The sequence below is a fragment of the Buteo buteo genome, chromosome 7 (genome assembly GCF_964188355.1).
Source record: "Buteo buteo chromosome 7, bButBut1.hap1.1, whole genome shotgun sequence".
In the NCBI taxonomy this organism is placed as follows: Eukaryota; Metazoa; Chordata; class Aves; order Accipitriformes; family Accipitridae; genus Buteo; species Buteo buteo.
The window spans coordinates 3,318,099-3,334,314 of NC_134177.1; the positions used below are offsets into that span (position 1 = coordinate 3,318,099).

A 16,216-nucleotide genomic window follows, 5' to 3' on the forward strand; every position below is an offset into this window, starting at 1 on the left:
AAATCATAATAGAAAAATTAGTACCAATAGTAACTATAAAACTGGCTTTTTGCATGTCAGGAATAAAACTGCAATGCAGTAAAATATCTTGTGCTTTTCTTTTCAGATGTTTTAAAGAAACAAATTTTAGAATATTCAGGATAGCAGACACAGCTCTCCAGAGGAATAAAAGCATAGCAATATCATAAACTGTTTTCTACAATAGTTTTGATAACAGGTAAATAAAGTTTAGTTTTTCTGCCAATGATTTTTATCATTTCTTTCGATCTCAGTTGATATAAACAACACTTTCTAATATTGTTTCCAGGATTTTATGTTGCAGCAAATGCCAAGCGTTGCAAGTAAATTCTGCCTTCTCCCTGGTAAACCCATGAGAAATCTTATTATAGGAATTTTGCTCATCTTGCATCTCTGTTGAAGAGGAACATTTGCAGGTGTGGAATGAAAACAGCAATTTTCCACACAAGTTGTTCTTTTCTATTTTCCATGATTCTCAATTCCCATTCCTCATTATAGTACATCTTCATGTGTAAAGTCTGATTTTCGTTTATTTCCTGGCAACGTAAAGTGACCTTAGTGTCAGTGAGAATGAGAGAGAGTCACAGGATGCAGGGAGATTTCTGGAAAACAGAGAGTCATGTTTTAGTAACATGTTTATTTAAACATAAGATTCTGCTATGGAACAGTGTGCACCAAACCACAACAGAGAAGCAGTGTATCGCTGTGCAGCTGAAGCACATCCTGGATATATTGGGAAGGTGAAATGTATGCAGGTACCAGCATACAGACAGATAACATGAGAATGGAAATCCCAGACCTGGCTTAATAATGTTAGGGTATATAATTTCTGATTATAAATATATGATTTGGTATAAGTTATACCTGAAGCTAACATTATTTCAAGAAAACAAAAATCAATGTAATTTCCCAAGTAAACTAAGGGCTGTTGTTTATTAGTGTTTACATGTTCTTATTAACTTTTAGTAACAGAGCCAAACTACCCTGTGATACACACAATCAAGAAAAGATGCCAATACTCATTTTATGGAAAAATTTAACCAGGGGTGTATTTCAGAAGGAAATTCTGGAGTCTATCAACTTACAGAACCTTGAATTAATACAATTATAGAATTGCAAGAAAAATTTGGCTATTGTAGGTAAAAAGTAAAATATGTTTCTAACAGTGAGCTCACATGCTGATGTAAAGACAATCTGCAACTGGCACAAAGAAGTGCGAGGGGAAGAAGCTGATAGGAATACAATGTGATTCTGGTCTCGGTGGTCATGCAGTTACCAGGTGATCCAAATATATAACAGGTTCATGAAGAAACCATAATACTGAGAGTGACAATGAAATGCAAACAAAAAGCTGAAGTTCTGTTCTCACTGAAGTCAGTGGGAGTCTTTGCCTTGGACCTTGGTGGGAGCACGATCCCAAAATTTTGATTCTGAGTCCACCTCTCAAGAGAATAACATACTCTTGGAAATTCTCTCTGATTTATTCTGAGGTTTCCCTGGTTAGGCCCTCTGTATCATAATTATTCAAAACACATTTTTCCCTGTCAGTTTCCAGAGATGAACTCACTGAGAATTGGAGCATGACTGAAATATCGTCAGAAAAGCCCAGCAGATAAAGCCCAAGATGAGCCTCACTGCCAAAGCTGCTATCTAAAGTATTCTTTCATTTAAACAGCAGCATAACTTTGTATCAGTACTGAGTGAAGATATATTTGGAAATGTTTGTAAAGTATTTGCTGGTGAATGAATGCATCACAAACTTAGCACTTTTATGAAGGACTCCAAAATATGCAAGGAAAATATAAATAGAACCTAAGCCATTTAGAATCACTTTGAATTAGCTACAAACTGGCAGCATTCTTATTAAATCTTTCTCAGATTTGAACACAAATTGATAAAAATCAACAACAAAGCAATCTTAATTTTCTTCTTCATTAATTTTTACTTGGTTTAGCAGATGTTTCATGTCTTTGTTGCAGACTATTTAATTTGCATTAAGCAAGAGACTACAGATTTGATTTATACACTTTAATTTCTTGCATTTTTAATTCTTTCAGATACATTTGTATGCAAAACATTATGGGCTGCATTCTAGACTAGATCCTTAGGTCAGCCATGCTAGGCTTGTACCAAAACTGAGATGACAAGGGAACTGAGATTACAGGTCCCTGGTTTTGTGACTTACTCTAAAACTAAAATTAACTGTGGACTCAGCTGATTGCACAATTTAAAATAGATCCCAAGTTGCACTCAGTTCCATGACTCTTCAAGAGGTTAGTTATAGCCATGGTGAATTTCAAAGTGATCCAACCCTGACACCTTCCCTTGACCATACTCTTAATATACCTAAAAAGTACAGCCTTTTAAAAGGCATGATAGAGATAACTCAGCTCTGGGCTGCTTAAGATTTCCTTGAGTAAGCCAGGTAAATTGGTTTTCTGACTGCATTATGGTCCCTGAGTAGCACAAAGCAGGCAGCCGGTGTTCCTTTTGTCTCTGGGAATATACGATTGATTCTCACATACTGCTTCATTTTCATATGCAGCCTCAGGGACAGGCTCCTTTTACTCAGTTCAAAAGGCTCACTTATTTTCCCAGATTTTGGTGATGGAGATAGAGAAATATTCAAACAAGGATGGTGGAAGACTTTTTTAATTGCGGTATGGAGAATTTATTAACACTTTCCCCATTTTTTAAATTACAGTGTTTGTATTCATGCCCAGTGCTTGAAATTTGCTTGAAAAGGGTCTGTTGATAAATAAAGATGAAGCATTCATACCTCTAGGGCTGAAATGGGATATGTATTTTATAAGTGGCAGGAAAAGGAAGAGACTCAGACTTTTTCTAAAGAGTGGGCACAGAAAACTGAAGGTGCATTGCTCATGTCCACTGGATACAGCCATAGACTTCCTCCAAGAGAAATACAAAAGCACAGAAAGAAATACAAAAGTAATTAAAAAATATCAGAAGTTAACTGTTAGGGACACTCACAGAAGAAGACTTTAAAAACATTCCGTGTTAGGCAATAGGGATAAGCTGCTTAGAGGTATTTGGGTATCTATGCTCCACTGAATCATACAAGAAAGTTTGGGTTCCTAAGAAGTGGATGCAGTAAGGAAAGTGATAATTCCCATACACAACTCCTACTCAAGGATGTTTTAAGTGATACCTATTCTTCTTGTGTGTCTGCAGTGACAAACACATTTCTTTTTGTTTGTTCTCTGTCTTCTCATGGGCAATATGTCTAGTGAGATCCAAATGGCGTGGTTTGTACTAAAATAGCTGCATGGGTTGGTACCTTCAGCTGTCAGAACTGTCTCTCCTTCCTTCCCACTTTGTGAAATATACATACCACAGCACCATCTGCTTCACCATGATGCAGATTTACTGCATAGGAGCTGTATTTTAATGGGAAAAATCATCTGACTACAAGAGAATTTGATGACTTTGTTTTAATTTTCTTTTATATCTACTCCTCCCCCCCGCCACCAGTTCCCACATCAGTCCTAGGTCTCCTGAGGCACCAGACTCTGAAGTTGACACCAGATGGGGGAATGAGTTTCAAACAGCTGCGGGCTTCCCTACTGCAGCTTCCAGCTATCAAGGATACATTTCTGCACGTGCATACAGAAAAAGCTGGTGATAGCAAGACAATACTAAATTCAGTTTTCTTCCCTGTAAGCCCCACTGCGTTCAGCATTCTCACAGCTCACAAAATTGCCACAATCACAGTATCTGTTCAGAGAGGGCAGAATGACTGGCAGCTGCCTTCAGCTGATGAAAAAGAAGCAAACAAAGGATGAGAGAGCTCATAGAAGGAATGGAACGTATTTACACAGATCCCTCTGCAGGAGGCTGTTTATCAGATGTTATGAACTGATTTATTTACAGCTAATGACTTCTCCAAAAACATTGTTCTCTGCTGACCTTTATGCTTAAATTGAAAGTCAGGAGACCTACTCTGCCAAGTAAATTAAATAATTTAAAACTAAAATACAGGGGGGAAAAGCTTCATGCCGTATTGTGAATCCATTGTTAACTACTGTATCTCCTGCTTTTTTACCTTATTATCATTGCTGGTCACTACGGATTGCTAGTATTCTCCAGAATAACCAGTAAACTTGGTACGTGAAAAGAAAACAACCACAACTTGATTTAATATGGGAGTTGAAGATACTTAGCCAGTAATCCGATCAGTTGCTTATACTGTCAGCTCCTTATACAGCGGTTCTGTCTCTCAGTGGCCTGTGCAATGCCCAATCCATTAGTAATGCTCCACAAATAAGGAACAGGGATTTGCACTTTTCCAGGCTGACATAATTAGTTGCCGCTTCCAACAAAAATACAGAAAGCAATTACCAGGCTATTTCAACCTGCTGGATCCTGCCTCTTCTGACTGTCAAACCCACTCATGCTAACATGTTAGAGCTCGGCTTACAGAACTGAGACGTTTGCACCCAGAGAGGATTGTGCCCTTTCTTTGATCACCATCTCTGCTCTCCCGAATAGCTTCCAACAGCCAAGCATAACGAGGTTCAGCAGTACGGAAAATGCCAGCATGCTGGAGTCATCTGTGCCCCAAAGAGACAGCTAATTCACCTCACGCTGCCGTCAAGCCCCATGCTGTGGGGCTGAAGATGCGTGTTTTACAATTGGCTCATCACGGTCAGCAATGCCTGTCATTGCTTTCAAACCGGGATGCTTCAGGAGTCAAAGTGTGTCCTGTCACCTTTTCCTCTCGCAATGCTAATTAGACTCTGTGCTCTGCAAGTGCATGACAGAGACATAAAAGACGCTGATGAATCTTGTTTGTTGTTGCCCATAGGAGTTATGAAGGAGACCTTTGCAGTAAATGGAAAGTGATGCTGTTTGCTGGAGGGATGATACAGTATTTCACAGGCTCGCTATGTCCCGAGCTCTTGCTGAAGGAGAGAGGGGAAGGTTTTGCTCCCTTCCTTGATGCACAGTCCATATTCCTGCTGCAGGTCCTGCAGCTGTGCATATCTGGCCTCCCCTTGTGCCCCTGCACTCCTGGTTCCACCTACTGCCTGGGTAGGTGCTGGGGTAGCTCAGGGAGGCCAGGGCCACTGCAGCTTGACTTGACCTGCTACAGAAAAAGGGTGTCAGCCACACTCTGCTCTGTCACCAAAAGTGACAGCACAAAGAAAAAGCACGTCTTTCCCCACAGACTCTCATAACATTTCTACTTTAACTTTTAAGTGTAAGAAATGTACCTCAGGATAGGCAGATCGACTGAGCAGAAACATCTTAATGTTAGAATTAATCCTGTGCTTTAGAAGTAAAACCAGATAACTGTGTGCAGATAAAACAGTTTCTCCTTTCTGCTCCTTGCTGTAATGGAAAAAGTAATGTACTCAAGAAAAAATTCTACAGCTTGGCTAAGCATTAACTAACAGCACTTTCTGTGTAACAAATACATGATGCTATGGATTTGGTAATGGAACAGGAGATGGCTGATGCACTAACATGAGAGGAACTGGGCAACTAGCCAAAATTTGAGTTCTACTAGTTGTGTTCCCAACCAGGAGCAACAGGAATTAATTCCTGAACTGATGTCTGTGAAGATAGAAAAGCAAAATATAGCATAATGTGCAGAATCTGTGGGCTGTGTGCATATTCATCTATCTTTCTTCTATTGCTTTTCTTTATCTGGTCTTTCTAGATCTGAAAATTCATAAAAGTCTTGAATCACAAAACTCTTTAGAAGTCAAGCAAGCGGTATTTACCACCTAGCTCCTGTGTAAAAGATGGAAGACCCCACCTTTCAGGGCCTTTGAGCCTGGTGCCTTTTAAAGAGTTCCCTTCAGCAAGGGCTGGTTCAATCAGTACACATGAAACAGTAGAACCACAGTGAAAAAACTAAATTCCCATATACTTTATTCCTGTAATGGTTATGACATGAAATATATTACTTGTAAGACTTTAAGATGTTTTTCTTTATCTTCGTAAGTTTTCTACCTGAAACTACCAGTAACAAGCACTCTCAAGAAAATCTGCACTGCTGAGGTATAAGGGACAGTCTAAGAAACGCAAGATACGAAGCTGACGCAGTGGCAGTAAATGTTGGCCTGTGTAAAATATAGTTTTGAGACATGACAGAAAGTTCCCTTACAGTGAGTTTTAATTCAAAAGTTGAAAAGATGTAAGGAAGTTCACGTACTTGTCCAGCAGATTTGATGGCATGTAATAAAGGCTTCTAACCCCAATAAAATGGGTTCTTAAATGTTTGAGAAGTCTCATGCTGACAAACATCAAGACAGGAGTGACAATACAAGACAGCAAGTCAGACAGAACCTGTCCGAAGAAGTGAGAAACCCTCATTTTAAATGAAGATATATACTTTAAACTTTGGCTAAGTTGTGTTAGGGTGAAGTAATAAATACTTGAAACTGCAGCTGCTGTTTTCTAAACCTGCTGTACTACTTCCTTAAGGTTAATAAGTTCACTTAGTCTTCATTCCTCTATGACACCAAGAGACATTTAATGAAGTCTTGTGTCCTAAAACCAGTTTCTCCAAATAGTTGAGTTCTGCTGAAAAATCTAAAATTAAAGGCTTTTTAACTGTGATCCTGCTCTGCAAAGGCAGTTCAGCACATACATACTCTCATGGACCTTCAGCCTATGCTCTGCTATATGTGGCTTTCCTGGATTTATTTTAGGAATACATGTACTACTGAAATCAATAGGACTAGTTATAGGGGTAATGATATAACTGTTCGTGGAATTTGTTTCAAAGCTAAGGACCTCACAGTTATCTGCCATTATAGCACAGTGCATAAAAAGAAAATGGAAAAATCACATAGGGAGAGGAAGTACAACATGCTGTACTGTTAAGGCAAACATCAATAAACTAGTGAAAGGCTTGACAAAGGGTTTATAATAGTTCTTTCCACACCTCCTGTATTGCTGTTAAATACTAGTTCTTTTCACAAAATTTAGTTTCACAGTAATTTGCTTAACTATTTAATAACGTTAATAGCTGTGTGTTTAAAAGTATAAATAGCGTAATTTCACTGTTGTGCTGTTGAACTGTATTTTGTTGCATTTAACTCCTTACACATATGAAAGGTTGTAGAAAGAACAGTGTAAAGGTACAGCTATATCGGTCTTTTCCTCAGTGTCAAAAGCAGTTTAAGAGGCTGCCACTATCACACTGCAATCCTTTGCTTTCTCACCATGCCCGCACAATTCCTTAACACCATTCTGTTTCCTGACAGCCTGAGGATCTAGTTTTAAAAACTGCCCAAGATTATTCTTCTCTAATATTAGATCTTTAGAAATATTTAAAAAGGGTATTGAAAAATATCAAAGTTGCTATAAATATCTGTTTAAGGAATCACTGACATTTGTTTCACGGTTTTCATAAAAAACAACTTTTTCATTGAAACATTTAAAAATTACAACACTTTTTTTTGTGGAAAACTGTTTCCCTGGTCAACTTTTAAATAAAAATCATCTGAAAGAACACCAAATAGTCCTGCATTAAATTTATATAGGTGAAATGTCACATGTGGATACGACAACTGATTCCAATCTCTTCCATGAGATGCAAATTTCTTAATGACTCATAGAGACACACTGGTATCATTTAACCACATCTAAATCTTTGCCTAATACATTGCTTTCTGTTAGAATCAGTGTGGCAGAATTATAGCCAAAATTGCTGTTGTGTACTCAGAGCTCTCCCTTTCTCTAGCCATTTGAAGCTAAGAGTATATTGATAAATATCCTTCACTGGAAGCATACTTGGTGATTGAACTCTGCATATGAAGAGAGGCAGGAGATCAACAACTATTACATTCATGTTAGCAACATGGAGGAGGATTTCAACATATAAGTAGCAATGAGACAAACTATGGATAATTTTGCCCTTTGTTTTCAAAATGGGCTTTGTTTTCTCTCACCCTCAAATGATATTTTACAGCGGTTCTCTAGGGTTACATCTGGAATAAGGAAAATATGGCTGAAAGGATTTAATATATCTTTAAAATAAAATCCAGTATGTCATTTGGACAGGAAAGCAAGCCAGGGATGAATGCTTGACATAAAAATTTATGAAACATGAAATGGGCTTTAATAGTAAGTCTGTGAAGTCTTGAAACAATAGGTCTCTCTGGAGTGGCAGAGTCCTATTTTTATGCTGCTTTGATAGGTGGGAAGGTCATAAAAGTGTTGCATATGAGGAAAGAATTAAAAATGTAATTGAACATGGTTCATAAATCCATGAAGGTTCAAAAGCTACACTCTGGGTACTAATTCCTGCTGGGAAATGTTTCTCTTTAGTTACGCTGTAAAGGTTAATAGTAAATACAATCTTGCATCTGCAAATCTCTGGTTTATTTTTCTTCTAAGATACGACTTAGCAATGACCTTATGTTATCCATCATTTGATGGTTATGTCTGCATTTTCCAGTAAAAACTGTTCTTCCCTTTTTTGATTAAATTAGACTGTGAGCTCAGATTTTGATTTATATGGAGCAGCAATGCCTCATTCTTCCAGGACTGAAAATGTCCTCGTTTAAGATCAGATCAGAAGATGGGATGAAAGCCTTTTATAATTTTGAAAGGAATCAGTCTTTTTAGGCCAGTCACTAGATTTCTGTTATTAATCATAAAGATGGATATGTGTAAAAGAAGGTATTTTTACATCTACACTAAAATTCTGAAAATTCTACATTGACAAATGGCTATTAATAAGAGAAGGCTATAAAGAGAAATGCAAAGAGAAATGTTAAACATGAGACCTTCTGGCTCAAAGACCCACTGCTTTCGCAGTTTGCAACTATGAAGGGGCACCGAAGGAGCTAAGGCTGAACAAAGATTAAAACTCAAGAGTCCTAGTTCTTATTGATCTATTGTTTAGCAAATAGCTGTATCATATTCAACAAAGCATCCACCTTTTAGGTATGTATATACAGGGTAGCATCCCTCTGGTAGTGCTTGATTACACTGAAAATAAAGCTACAGAACAGAAACCTCTTTGCTGATCCATACGTGAGTTCTTGCAACAGTATGAAATAGTTCTCAGAAGACAGCAATAAAACCTAAGAATTTTCACACAAAACAGTATTTTATAGGAATACAGTTAAAGCTGACAAGCAAATTTCATAACAGAAGAAATACCCAATTAACGTTACTGTACCACTAGTACAACATGTACTGTTCTGCCACTTGCATGCCTGCATGTGAACACAGTGCATAATAACAGTTACACAGACTGTTTTTGCATTGCTTTAAATTATAAGCTATGAATATATTTATTTTCCTTTTTTTCCTCATGTATTTCTAGAATAGTTCTAATTATCCTTCAGATTTTATTTTTGTCAGTGGTGATTTGGGAATTACACTGAAAATAAATTCCCATTTCTTATGCCATAGTCCTAGAGAAACTAGGACACATGTAAAAGAAGTATCTAAATAAAGAGAATAAAGGTCTGAACCTCTGTCAAAATAATATGAATAAAGAAGAAGCATCACCGATTATCTTGGCAGTGCAGAAATGCAGAGGACTTGTTTTCTGATAAAAAATACATAAAGATTAAGAAAAATCTGCCTCAAATTCTCAGTCACAATTGATCAATGTCATTACTCAGAAATTACAGGAATAAAAATACAAGGTGGATCCACTTTTCTGATAACTGGTACTACAAAGTATAGATGGCCCGAGCTAACTTAAAAAAGCTATCTGAAGGTTTCAAATTCACATGTCCTGGAGAACAATGAACTGTAACGTAGTTAAGCAAAATATGTACTTCTGTGTATTTTAGCCTTCTGATTTTATAGGGCTTCTTATATAGAAAGACTGGATGAAAAGTAAATGAAGTCAGAGAAATTAATGCACACAGAGGAGACACAAATTTTATGTATTTGTGTTCTTTGTAGACAATTTAAACATTGTTTATAAATGTTAAGATTTTCTTTTAAAATAATAAACTTCTAGTACTCTGGCCAGGGAGATTAATTTTGAACATAAATTGCTGCATTCTGTGCAATTTCCACTGTCTGACTCTCTCATACCTGCAAATCTCTTTCACACAGGACATTAGTCTTCAATCCAAGAATAAACAATTTCTTTTCATGCTAATTAACCCTGAAAGCAAGGCTTTTCCTCTTCATGTGCCACAGTAGAAACTAAGTTTGAGAAAGAGTTCTGGGCAAAGGTGAAGGGTCTCTGCTTGGGGCCCATATATAGTTTTAATGAGCTAATACGAATGTCTTAAAGCAAAAACTGTTTTATCTGCTGGTTTCACTTCTAAAACACAGGATTAATTGTAACATTTCTGCTCCATCATCTGCCTGTCCTGAGGTGCATTTATTACAGTTACAGGGCAGCAACAAACAAGATTCATCAGCGTCTTTTATGTCTCTGTCATGCACTTGCAGAGCACAGAGTCTAATTAGCATTGCGAGAGGAAAAGGTGACAGGACACACTTTGACTCCTGAAGCATCCCGGTTTGAAAGCAATGACAGGCATTGCTGACCGTGATGAGCCAATTGTAAAACACGCATCTTCAGCCCCACAGCATGGGGCTTGACGGCAGCGTGAGGTGAATTAGCTGTCTCTTTGGGGCACAGATGACTCCAGCATGCTGGCATTTTCCGTACTGCTGAACCTCGTTATGCTTGGCTGTTGGAAGTTATTCGGGAGAGCAGAGATGGTGATCAAAGAAAGGGCACAATCCTCTCTGGGTGCAAACGTCTCAGTTCTGTAAGCCGAGCTCTAACATGTTAGCATGAGTGGGTTTGACAGTCAGAAGAGGCAGGATCTGGCGGATTGAAATAGCCTGGTTATTGCTTTCTGTATTTTTGTTGGAAGCGGCGACTAATTATGTCAGCCTGGAAAAGTGCAAATCCCTGTTCCTTATTTGTGGAGCACTGCTGATGGGCCAATTTTCTCTTTGTTAAGCAGATTACGTTCCAGGATACTGAACCTGCAGGGTTCGCTGTTTTCTTCAAGTCGTTCCTTGATTTATCCCTACTTCCACTTTCACAGTAGTGTGAGGATTTTCACTTCTTTAGTTCCTAAGAGTCAGCAATTAAGAAAACAAACTGTTTCCTGAGTCTTCGATTGTCTTCTCTGCTCCTCTTATAGTAGATTAAATTTCATTGAAAGTCATCTTCTGCCCTGTGAAAGGCATCTGTGAGGCAGTCTGGGCTAATATCTTAGCAGAAGGTAAACTTCTAGCAATCTTTCCATTATTATACATAATCCATACCACCTTTTTCCTTTCAAAGGTACATGGAATATTCTTCTTCCTCATAGTTATAAAGCACCAGAGATTGAAACAGAATTTTAAAAGTGTAAGGATACAAGAAAATTTAGTTAAAAAAAAAGAGAAATATTTTCAATTTGATGACATTGATGAAGACATTTTTGAAATAAGTTTTAGATAAAGCACATACAGGCAGACTGATGGGGTCTTTTGGAGAAAAAATATGTATTATTTGGATGGATTATTCAGTTTTCCAGTGCTTTCCCCTTGTATTGTTTTCACTTTTTACACCATGTACTGAAATCCAACCAGAATTTTACCAACTAGGATTTTACTGAAAAAGAGTAAGTACCCAAATGACCACACCATTTCTACTCCAGTGTCTACAGCTCAAAGCTATTCAGGTGTCTAAAACCTCCTCAAGACAATTGGGAGTGACACATTAAATAACTTGGTAAATCTAATTTTGGTGTCTGATCCTGCCAAATTGTTCATGTCCACAATTGTGGCCGTGTGCTGTGTTGCTCTGAGGGCCTGTTCACTTGAGCACAGTTATGCACAACAAGGAACAAACACCTCCACCTTGGGTTTGAGGAAGCAAGGAAGAATCCATGCTAAAATAGCAATAGTCTACAAAATTAAACAAAAAAAAAAAGCTGAAAAAAGATAAAGACACTTGCAAATTTTATACCTGTGCCTAGACAGAAAGAAAAGAGAGCGTTTCTTAACAGACACGTTTGAATGTCATGTACTTCTTAAAGCAATTACAGAAAAGACTGTAATACTTCCTAGTACTGTAATTCCTCTGGAGACACTTTTGTCACAGTCAAAGGATACACTGAATGTTCTCAAATTTGCCTTTTCAAAGGATCACTTACACAAGGCAGGAACTATTTTCTTCCTCAGAACGCTCTTAATTAATTATCTGATGTCTGTAGAAAATGTATTATTAGATTTTAAAGGGTATTTTCTCTTACTATAGCTAATTTGGATCTTACTCACCAAATACATGTCTATGCTGCAAAGAAATGCAGTGAAATGGTGGGCACTGGTTACTTGAAGCACTCTGCTCTGAGGGCGGCTGCTGGCCCTGTGGGCTGGCTGGGAGGCGCAGCCGCTCGCTCCACCTGAGGTAAGAGACACGGATGGGAAGAGGCTCATCTGAGTAAAACCACTTCTGTTTTGGGAAATGTGGAATAACATATGAGCATAAAGCCCCCCAAGCCGTTCACATTGCACCACTGCTGCTAGAGAAGGGGAGAGGGTGCGGGCTGGCAGAGTCGTGAGGAGGGTGGATGCAGCAACAGCCACCGACACCGCGTAAGCGGAATTTCTGAGACCTGTGTGATTGCTCTCACTCTGTCACTGTCGCGGACACAATTTTTCTTCTCACGCTACGCCCACGCTGCATTTTTCCTCTCACGATATGCCCACGACCTGCGCCGTCCCTCGCTCCTTAAGCCCTTCCGCCCGGCGTTTCCCCGGAACTACCGGCCCCAGCGGCCCTTGCGCCGCCCTCCCGCCGCTTCTGGCGCCGCCGTGGCGCGGGGGCTGCTGGCGCTTGTAGGCAGCTGCCGCCTCGGTGGGGCCTGGAGCCGTGCCCGCGCCTCCTCGACGCCTCTCGGCCGGCTGGCGGCCCGAGGGAGGCGGCGGGGGTGCAGTGGCTGTGTTACCTTGTAGGGCAGGTGCTGCTGGCTGCCCGGGGCAGAGGGAGCGACGCGAAGCAGCAGCACAGGGCGAGGCACGGGCCGGTAGCCGCGGGAAGCCCGGTGGGGACTCAGGGGGCTGTGAGGGGCCGGCGGGAAGGCTGAGGAGATGTGAGGGCCAGGCGGGAAGGCTGAGGAGATGTGAGGAGCCGGCGGGAAGGCTGAGGAGATGTGAGGGGCAGGCGGGAAGGCTGAGGAGATGTGAGGAGCCGGCGGGAAGGCTGAGGAGATGTGAGGGGCAGGCGGGAAGGCTGAGGAGACGTGAGGGGCAGGCGGGAAGGCTGAGGAGATGTGAGGGGCAGGCGGGAAGGCTGAGGAGACGTGAGGGGCAGGCGGGAAGGCTGAGGAGATGTGAGGAGCCGGCGGGAAGGCTGAGGAGATGTGAGGAGCCGGCGGGAAGGATGAAGGAGATGTGAGGGGCCGGCAGGAAGGCTGAGGAGATGTGAGGAGCCAGTGGGAAGGCTGAGGAGATGTGAGGACCTGGCGGGAAGGCTGAGGAGATGTGAGGAGCCGGCGGGAAGGCTGAGGAGACGTGAGGAGCCGGCAGGAAGGCTGAGGAGATGTGAGGGGCAGGCGGGAAGGCTGAGGAGATGTGAGGAGCTGGCGGGAAGGATGAAGGAGATGTGAGGAGCCGGCAGGAAGGCTGAGGAGATGTGAGGGGCAGGCGGGAAGGCTGAGGAGACGTGAGGAGCCAGCGGGAAGGCTGAGGAGACGTGAGGAGCCGGCGGGAAGGCTGAGGAGGCGGGGAGGGCTGGCAGCCCAGGGGTACCCCTGTGGGCTTGGCTGTGGCGAACAATGCCACAGGTGCTGAGGAGATTTTTGCAGAGCTGCCCTTCTCCCCTTGCTTGTAATGAAAAGATGAGATCTGTGTGAGTTGGTTTTTGTTTTTTTGGTGGGTTTTTTTTTTCTCTTTTGGGTTCGTTTTGTGGCAACGAGCGTGTAGTGACTCCTGCTTGCCCTTCACAAAGTAAGGACCAAGGGCTCCTGTCTGGCAGAGATGCTGTGCCCCTCGCCAGCCGACTGGCTGGGCTGTTTTCTCCGAGCAAGCCTGGGTCTCCCGGTAATGGCTGGATGAGGAGCTATACTCTGCTGAAGTACTGAATTCAGCTTTGAGAAATTTTTTTGGGGGGTGGTAAAAGCTTCGGGTAGGCTTTAGATGCCACAGCTGATGTGAGCGAGAATTCATTGTTCTTGCCCAGGAAGGGACACCCATTTTGGTAACTGCCTTAGTTAAAGCAAGACAAAATCACTGAGCTCATCCTTTCATCTTGCATATTTTCTTAAAAAAACCCCAAATTGTTAATTCCTTGTCTTTCCTCCTGGAAACCAGCTCCTTGGACCTCACCCTATGCTAATTTATCTTACAGAGAAATCATCTGTACAGTGCACCAGCTCTGGTGGATTCTTAGCCCTTGCAAAGTATGTGTTGACACCTGAGAGAGAGAACCAAGCACACAGCTATTACCTTTTTGATGATCCGTAAGTGGAATGTTCTTTTGCATATTCCAAATCCAGTGCACTGTTTCCTGTGGTTTCAGCATTAGATGTGGGAGGGTTTCATGCTGCAATGATTTAAAATTAATTATTGCCCATTAAAGAGCCCTTGTTTGCCTTTTTTGTAGCTGGGCTAAGTCATGAAGGCTTTGGGATTCCCTCAATGCCTGTGACAGAATCAGGCAGCTGAGTGTCTTCCTGGAAAAGGGATGAAGCATTAATGGAGCACATTGGGACTGCAGCTGTTGCTATCCTGAGCCTGTATATAGAAACCCTCTACTCCACACACATGTGGGAGACAACTGTATTTGCTGGCAGCACAACTGAAGTTTGCAGTAGCTTTTTGTCATCTCTCGAGACCCAGTTGCTGCAGGAGTACTCGGGAGTCAGCTTCAGAGTTCTTAATTAAAGGTGGAATTTCACTGAAGTATGTAGTTGAAATGTTTACTCAGACTGTTCATCAGAGGTGCATATACTTCTGATCTGAATGAGGAGGGGAAAAGAAACAAGAGGAGATGGCAGTGCAGGAGGATGTGATGTCCCTGACCAGTGCTCATGGGAAGTCCCCAATTCCCATCCTGTGGCACTCTACTGTGGTGTCACTTTTAGCAGGGCATCCTGATGTAATTTTCTGTGTACCTGACAAATAGGCTAATGACAGGAAGTATGATTTTAGAATAGTTTACAGAATAAATAATCCGGTTGAGAAAATGCACTTTTTTTTTTTTTAAAGACCTATGTTAATAAATTCTTCCATAGTATTTCATATATGCTTGTCATATGACTGTCATTGTGCATATGATTTGCTGTATGCATGTAAAATGTCTAAAATAAAGAAGAACCACAGCGATTTCTCTACTAAAAGCTAAATGAAATTTCTTCTCCTTACTGCTTCAGTCAGTTCTTTGTATAATGTACTGAAAGTCTGTAAGATAGCTAGGGTTGTATCACCCCTGTTTTAAAATAAAAGTACAGAATGAGCCTGGAAGTTAGAGAACAGGAAAATCTTGGTCTTAGGAGAACTCCCAGTTTAATCAGCTCCTAGGCCCAGGCTGGGCATTCAGCTCTGCAACCCACAGTCGTGGCTTTAAATCTGTACAGTTCTAGATTTTAAACTCCTTTTAGGCAGCTTTTCCTTTTCAGTTATAGTTGCTTCACACCTGAAACAACATCTGTTACCTGTTGAGTGATACCACAGCATGGGCAACACTGGGGAAAAGGAACTGAAACTCATAAACATTGTTAACAGCTTAGAGAAGAGGGAGAAAGCAGAACACATAGCTTCCCTTATCTTTTCTATTCCTAAATGACCCATCCTCAGTTCAGAAAGGGATGTGAAAGTCTGCCAGGTGAAGAAACAATGCACAGCCTGGAGCTGGAAAATGTGGTGAATTTGAACCACACTTAAAGAAGAACCCCTGACCTTGGTGAGAGACCAGCCATGCAAGGACTGTCACAGCAGACTGCCCCACAATAGCATGCTTTAGATACTGCTGGGACACTGGTGGGCAGAAGAAACTTGCTTTGCTTGAGTTGCCTGTGCATCAGTGGTAGCTAAATAAAAAACTATGTGAGTGAGCTGTATAGTAAGATAAGAAGCAATTGCAACTGGGAAGGTCTAGGTTCACTGCTCTTCACAACTGACATGCTTAACTGTCCAACTTCTATGAAACGCTCAGTTTGCGACATATTAAATGGTATGATACCATCTCACTTCAAGTTGAAATAGTCTGTGCCTAATCCTTCTGGGCCAACTCTGCATA

General features: G+C 41.0%; 1 long non-coding RNA gene across 1 annotated transcript; it reads left to right on the forward strand.

Annotated features, from left to right (window-relative positions):
- The first annotated feature begins 12,927 nt into the window (after nucleotides 1-12,927).
- LOC142033298 (uncharacterized) lies at nucleotides 12,928-15,305 on the forward strand. The gene is made up of 3 exons (XR_012651141.1): nucleotides 12,928-13,828; nucleotides 14,327-14,438; nucleotides 14,582-15,305. It is a non-coding gene; the product is annotated as an uncharacterized LOC142033298 (long non-coding RNA).
- The last annotated feature ends 911 nt before the right edge of the window (nucleotides 15,306-16,216 follow it).